Genomic DNA, 7,895 nt, shown 5'->3' with positions numbered 1-7,895 from the left:
TTTAATATATAAGAATTAATTAAAAAAAATGTGATCAAAGCCAATGTGAAAGTGAATATGTTTTAATATTACTAGAAAATAAAGGCATTCTATACCTAATAAATATTGTGTGTAAAAGTTACAAAACTATAGTGTCATTGCAACTTATTAAACAAAAAGTTGTTTTAGATACATAATATATTTTTTAAAATTAATAAAATAAAATTACTAAACTGTTCTACACTAAAAAAGCGTGCAATTAATAAAATAAATAAAAAATAATATATTTTTTTTTCAAAATATGTAAACAAAAATATTATATCACTTTTATATATTATTAATGGATAATTTAATTAAGTAATAAATCACTGCAAGTCCTTTCTAGGTGGTAAATAACAAAATTCAACCTATCTCGCAATACACACTTCGGAATTGAGCGATTCCAAATTGAGGTGAAAATTTTCTATCTAAAATGCAAGTTAGGCTAAAAAATCGCCCAAACAAATTTAGTAAAAATGAATTAGAGTAAATTAAAAAAAAACCAAGACTCTAAAAAAAAAAAAAAAGACAAGAAAGAGGCAAGGAAAAGTAAAGGAAGATGTCACGATTAGAGATTAATAAGCTTGGATAGAACAACAAAAGGAATAACTTACTTTATAAGTTTCGGTGAATTCTTTCAAGAACCTTAGAGAACAAGAAACTTGTTTTCATGTAAATTTCGATTTCCTACTATCGTTGTTTGGGATTCCTTTTATGTGGAACTGTTGAAAAAAAAAATAGAGCACAAATCAATAAAATTTGATTTATTAAAAAATTCAATATCAATAACGCAATAAATATTTCAAATTAAAAATAGAGTAACCAATAACAAACAATTAAACACAAAGAGTAAATTAAGTGATGAAACTAGTGAAGAGATAGTTGATGCTTCTCTTCAACCGGCTCTATTGATATTCCCAATCTTTATCTATGGAACTCAAAAGTTCAAAACAAATTTGCAAATGGTGGAAAGGTAAGGGATGTCATGCACAATTTCAAATGAAGATACACAAGAAGGTGAAGAATTTGTCACAATAAAAAAATTCTTGATAAAAGCTTACGAGGAATTTCTTTTTCCAAAGAGAGAACTATAACTTTTGAAAGAAAAATCTTAATTTCATTTCTCAAAATGCTCAAAATGACCCATATACACATGGAGGAGGTTATATATGGAGTTTAGAGTTTATACTCAAAATCTAGGTTAGGTTAATTTATACTCAAAATTACTAACTTTAGTTACAATTTTTAAGTTAAAATTTTATTATAAAAATATTATTATCCTAGATCTAGAATAATTAATGGGCACTTGTCACATGACAAGATGTCAAAGGTGTGACTAAATAAAACTACATAACTTATTGAAATCTTAAATGGACTGTGAGACACCTTATCCCCCTTGATGTGGACGTCTAACCACTTGTCTTTACAAGTGGACATCTCATTCAAGGGCCTTACAAACAAGAGGTATTCTAATGGACTATTCAAACTCAAAAAATCCATATTTCATTTTCTAGTTACACCTCCTAAAATACTATTTACACTCCCAAATAAAAAATTATAAGAGAAATAAATTTCTATACTACTTAATCCAAAATATTCACAAAGAAAAAATAACTTATAAAAAATGACGAAAAGCTCAATAAAAATTTAAGCTTTCTTCCCTAAGATGTAATTCATTTCTCGTTGCTCCTTTAGGACTTAAGTGACACACAATTAGCTATTTTAAAAAAAAAAAAAAAAATACCTGACTACACTCTTTGAATTTATAATATGTTTCTTTTTCAAGATATGTTAGCATGTCACTTCTAAAGTATGTAAGATATGTTAACAAACTTAACATCACTCTTTAAATTTATAATGTATTTCTCTTTCAACATATGTCCACATGTCACTCCGAAGATATCTAGAATATGTAGTAAAAGACTACTAGGTGTAGTAAAAGCCTAACATAGATAACCCAATCAGCCCAAACAAACAAAAGCTGAGGTTGAAAAAAAGGGCTTTGATGTGCTACAAGAACAATTCTCCTGAAAATCTAAATACACTTTTATTTAGTTTAAGAAATTCACCAAAAGTGGAATAAATAAAATTTTAGCCCTCTTTGAAAGTGAAAATAACTTAGAGGAAAGGTTGAACGTGTCTGTGAAAGCTTTTTCGCAGATGCACAAATATTAGTTATAGAAGTTTTTTGGCCCAAAAATATGAAGTATGAGAGGTAGACAAAGATAAAAATACTTAATATTTTTATGCCGATTCATTTAACTTGATTTACGTCCATTTATCTTCAAATTCACTAACTCTTTGAAATTTATAAATATTGTGATGCAAACAATTGTTAGCAGTATCTTTTTCTAGTCTTTTTAGACATTTTAGGATTACAAAAATAAAGTGTTTATAACATAACTCTCACATACATAATATGTAAGTTCAATTACACTCAATAAGGTAACTTGCACAAACAAAGATAGGCTAACTTAAGCTTTTTTTTTTTTTTTTTTTTTTTTTTTCTGTTTTTTTTACTGTTATAATTAATTATGATTGCTTGTATTAGTGGGTAAAAATCTGCTGTAATTATGTTTACTTAGTCCAGTAGATAATATCTTGTTAAGTATCTGATTTTAGGTAAATCTACACACTTGATAATAGTAGAGACATGTGTTTTACTGACAACATTTACGGACTCTATGTATGATCATTTTTCATGTATTTGCCTTATATATGAATGAAAAACATGCGGAATAGTATGGTTGTCTAGCAAGTACGAAATTGCTTTGTTCCTTGACCTTTTCTCTTCTCTGTTTTATAATTTCTTATGATTTTTATGTTTTATGCTTTTGTTGCCTATTGCATGTCTTAACAAATATTAACAAAGTTTTGGCACAGCGAGTTTAGAACTTCTTGGTTCTCTCATGGATTCTTCTCCTATTTATAGGCTTCTTGGAATGTGATAGTTGTGTAGTTTTGAAGGGCTTTAAGACCGTTTTGATTTTGTATTATATGCATGGCTAAATTATGCGTTAATTAATGAATGTTAGGTTCAAAGGTATGTGAGATCTTCAACATGGATAAGGCATAAAGCCTTGTTGACTTGGGCTGAGGATGCTTCTATTGGGGCTGAACATTCCCTTTGTAAAATACTTTCATTTTTTTTGGACGTTGCACTGAGACTAGCACAATGGCTTGAAAATATGTGATTTGTCCAGTGGGGCCATGGTTTTCACTTTTCAGAAGCTACTGATCTAGATTTTGTAAGTTGGAATGTTGAACAGATTGACTCCATATTTTACCCTTTATTTTCCTGCGTGAGAACACTTGTCTCCTTACTTCTTTCTTAGCTGCCTTCGAGTCTTTCCGAGTCTTCCGTGCCGACCGAATTACTAACTCCGAATGGTGGGGAGGGTACCTACAAAGGCACTTCGACGATCAAGTCAGTGTTCGGTTTAGAGCAATAAATGTGCTAGTGGGAATAGTAACGTACCTCATTTATGTCACACCACCTGTATATTTATAGTGACATATGTGGGCCTGATGGGCCTTCATCCTTGGGAAATGGGTAATACATGATTTAACCTTAATCCTGTCTTAATCTAGTATGGTAATTAATGCAAAGTAGGCAGTTGGTTTGCCACGTGTTTATCATAGGCTCTTTCTTCAGGTTCTTGGCCAGAATTGGGGCCGAAGGGGTGTTCGGCCAAGCTTGGGGCCGAAGGGGTATTCGGCCAAGCTTAGGGCCGAAGGGGTGTTCGGCCAAGCTTAGGGCCGAAGGGGTGTTCGGCAAAGCTTGGGGCCGAAGGGGTGTTTTGAATAGTTTCATACCCCTTCTCTGGGTTTTTGGCTACTCACGAGACCGAGGGAGTGTTCGGCCAAGCTTGGGGCCGAAGGGGTGTTCGTCCAAGCGTGGGGCCGAAGGGGTGTTGTGTTTCATTCGGCTAAGGCATTCCTTTCGGTCTATTTCCTGCCCTGAGGGGGCAGTTGGTGGTTCCTTGGTTCGGGCCCCCCTCTCGGCCCATTGTTCGACCGAAGGGGTGCCAATTGGTGCGTTTCATTAGTTTGGGCGCCCCTTTCGACCTATTGCATGACCGAAAGGGTGCTTACTAGTACACTACCCCCCCAAGCCCAAGGATGCAAGACGAAGGGGTTTTACACTTAGAGGCTCGGGGAGATTTAGGGTTTAGAACGTAGGGGGTTGTGCATTTTGGGGAGTTGTGTCGTCAAGATAGTGACCGTTGCATGTTACCGCCGCCTTTGGGTTTCGTGCCTAGGGTTGTGTCCTTTGGGGCTCAGGTGCATTTATTGTGAGCCTTTTGGGTGGCCTCGAGTAGTCTATATAAAGTGTTGAAGTGGGGTTTCATTTTTCAAGCTTTCTCTACACGGCCTCTGTACATTTTCTTCACTGAGCCGAATACTCCCAAAAGGTTGGTTTTTGTTTTTTATCTATTGTGTGATAATGGCCACCGAAGGTGTCACCTTGTCATCAGGGTCCTCGGCCAGCGATGGGGGTTCGGCCCAAAATGTGGACGCCGAGATGCTAGCATTTAACGCCGAAGTAGAGATAGTTGGTGGTCCCATTGGGTCGGGGCCAGAGCGTAGCGGGGAATCGGGGAGTTCCACTGGGTCGGAATTACCCGATGCCGAGATGAGCCCTGGGGATTACAGGCAGAAATACCCTCCTTGCGAGATTCCCGGGTACGATTGGGTCGATGGTGAGGTGGCGGCCTATTTCTCTCGTTTTCATGAGAGGGCCGCCGTGATACGCCTTCTTAGTCTGTGCACGATGGGGCGATGGGAAGGTTGGGATCCCTATCCTATCATGCTGCGTCGATGCCGGGCCGAAGGCCCTGGGGAGCTCGATCTGGTTTTCCTTGCGAAGCAGGAGGGTCAGGGGGATTTCTTTTATATGTACGAGTGTTTCTTTCGGGAACTGGGGATGTCGCTTCCGTTTGATGATTTCCAGATGGGGGTCCTTCGTGTGTTGAACGTGGCTCCGACCCAGTTACACCCGAACGCGTGGGCTTATATGCAAGCGTTTCGGGTGTTGTGTAAATATCATTATGTAGAGCCGACTGTAGGTTTATTTTTACATTTTTTCTGTACGCGTCCGTCTAATAAAACCGTGAAGTGGTTGTCGTTGATTCGGAATCCTGACCGACCGTTGTTGACGCCCTTCACATCGTCCTTTAAGGGCTTTAAAGCAGGGTTTGTGAAGGTGATCATAGACCCTGTAGTCGGTAGAAATTATTTTTACGATGCCGACGGGAAGCCTCTTTTTCCCTTCTATTGGACTCATCAACCTCGGAAGTACGATGACTTTCCTGAGGATATGATGACCGACGCCGAGCTGTCGGCTTTAAGCGTTCTTAAGGGATTGCCGAAGTGCATCCCGTCTCGGTTCCTGGTGCTGCTTCCCAAGTCGCCTCGGCCTCGTTTTGAGCTAGAGGGTATGTGTTGTTTTTATTTGCTGTTGCTCGTGCTTGTTAGGTTGATTTGTGACTTGTTGTATTTTTGCAGGTTGGATGGCGCAGCAAGGGTTAGGCTTGTCTTATCGGCAGCTGATGAGGAACAAGGCTCCGGCTGGGTCCTCCGCCGAAGATCATCGTAGTGTCTCGATTGATCCTCAGCCGCAAGTCATGGAGGCCCCCCGACCGACGCCCCCTGTCATTGCTCTTCCCGACCCAAAGAGCAGGAAGAGAAAAGACAAGGGGAAGAAGAAACCTGATGCGGCTGGTCCGGAAGGCTCGCGGCCAAAGCAACGCAGGGTCGAAGGTCTTTCGTCGGATTTGGCGGTCCCTTCGGCCATTGTGGCTAAGGACTTTTTGTCCGAGGAGATCCGGCCGGCAAGGGTGATGTCGTCAGATCTTCTGTCGGCCCAAGGTCACATGATGCTGGATGCGGCCACTCCCTCGGCACAATGGGCCATGGCATGTGAGTTACATGTCCGGGCGACGGCTATTTTTAGAAAGATGGCTTTGGAGCCGATGGGCGAGCTGCATAGTCTCCAGAAGAGTTTGGAGGACTCTAAGGCGGCCCTTCAAGAATCCCTCTCGGCCCAAGAGGCGCTCACAAGTGAGAAGGCTACATCCGATGCTGAAATTGCCCGGTTGAAAGGGGCTTTATCGGAGATGGAGGGTCGGGCCTTGGCGGCTGAAGAAGCAAGAGTCCGAGAGGCGGAAGAGGCTGCTGCTCGGGAGGAACAATCCAAGGCCGAGGCAGAAGCTGCTATGGCCGCCTTCCGGGCCGAGTGCGAAGGCAAGATCGTGAAGGAGCACGAGGAGGGGTTTTGGCATGCCGTTCGGCAGGCAACCCACTTCGGCGCTTTTCCCCCTGACTTTTCTTTCGAATTGAGCAAGGACTTCTTTCAGGGGGAATTCATGGATTTTGCCGAGGCGCCGGATAACCTTGAGCCAGATGATGCGGCCCCGCCCCGATCGGCCCCGGCAGAGGATCCCGGGACCACTCTGAATGATGATGACGAGACCGAGCAGACCACCAATGCTGATTAGGCGGCCTCTGTTTTGGATTCATACATCTGTTTTGTTGATGATGTATATGGATAGGGTATATTTTTTGTTTCTTTTTTGATTCCTTGGGTCGGATGAGCCATACTCGATTGTACCCCCCCGGCCATTAGCGCCGCTTTTGAATTGAATGAAGTTTTAGTTCTTATTTGGACTTTTTTATACTTGCGCATTTAAGTAGACGTTGTGCTTTCAAATGAATCGGTTTTTCTATGGAGACTTGCTTCCATTTGAACGATAAAGTTGAGATTTCTTTCAGCCGGGTGAGGTTTGCTTGGGAGGGAATTATTGAATCATCCTTAACCGATCCACATGGTTCGTGAGGGAACACGTGTTCGTCCTTAACCGAGTTAAGGTACTCGGGAGGGGATAAGTGTTCATCCTTGGCCGAACGAGGTAGTTCGGGAGGGAATGTTACTTCGTCCTTGCCCGAGTTAAGGTACTCGGGAGGGAATAAGTTTTCGTCCTTGACCGAGTTAAGGTACTCGGGAGGGAATTGATTGTTCATCCTTGGCCGAACGAGGTAGTTCGGGAGGGAATGTTACTTCGTCCTTGGCCGAGTTAAGGTACTCGGGAGGGAATTAATTGTTCATCCTTGGCCGAACGAGGTAGTTCGGGAGGGAATGTTATTTCGTCCTTGACCGAGTTAAGGTACTCGGGAGGGAATTTTGTCCTTGACCGAGTTAAGGTACTCGGGAGGGAATTGATTGTTCATCCTTGGCCGAACGAGGTAGTTCGGGAGGGAATGTTACTTCGTCCTTGACCGAGTTAAGGTACTCGGGAGGGAATTGATTGTTCATCCTTGGCCGAACGAGGTAGTTCGGGAGGGAATGTTACTTCGTCCTTGACCGAGTTAAGGTACTCGGGAGGGCATTAGTTATCCTTCCTTGGCCGAGCGAGGTTGCTCGGGAGGGCATGCATGATTTAACTTGTAATTAAATTGGGCAAATGAATGATTCGAAAGAGCTTGTTTCATTGATATGGTGCCTCGTTAAAAACCTTTCCCAGAAAAACCTCTTTCACATTTTTATAGAGGGCAAAACCTGAGGAAGGAAAAGAGTACACCGAAACAATTACATACTATTTAACTGAAATAATGTTTCAAATGCGTTGCGTTCCATGTTCGGGGAATAGCCTTTCCCGAGAGCTCTTCCAACTTGTAGGCTCCGTTTTTCAAGTTATGCATTATGCGAAACGGGCCGTCCCAATTAGGTGCAAGTTTGCCCTGAGCTTTGTCTTTTCTTGCTTCTCCGGTAGTTCGCCACACGAGATCCCCAGCTTGAAACTCCCTTGGTTTTACTTTGGTTCGAATTTTCTTTGCTAACCTGGTGCGACATGCCTCCATATTGATAAGAGCGCGGT

This window comes from Cajanus cajan, chromosome 4, assembly GCF_000230855.2.
Source record: "Cajanus cajan strain Asha chromosome 4, NIPB_CcT2T_4, whole genome shotgun sequence".
NCBI lineage: Eukaryota > Viridiplantae > Streptophyta > Magnoliopsida > Fabales > Fabaceae > Cajanus > Cajanus cajan.
The sequence above is the reverse complement of the archived record's forward strand: the minus strand, read 5'-3'. Positions refer to the sequence as shown.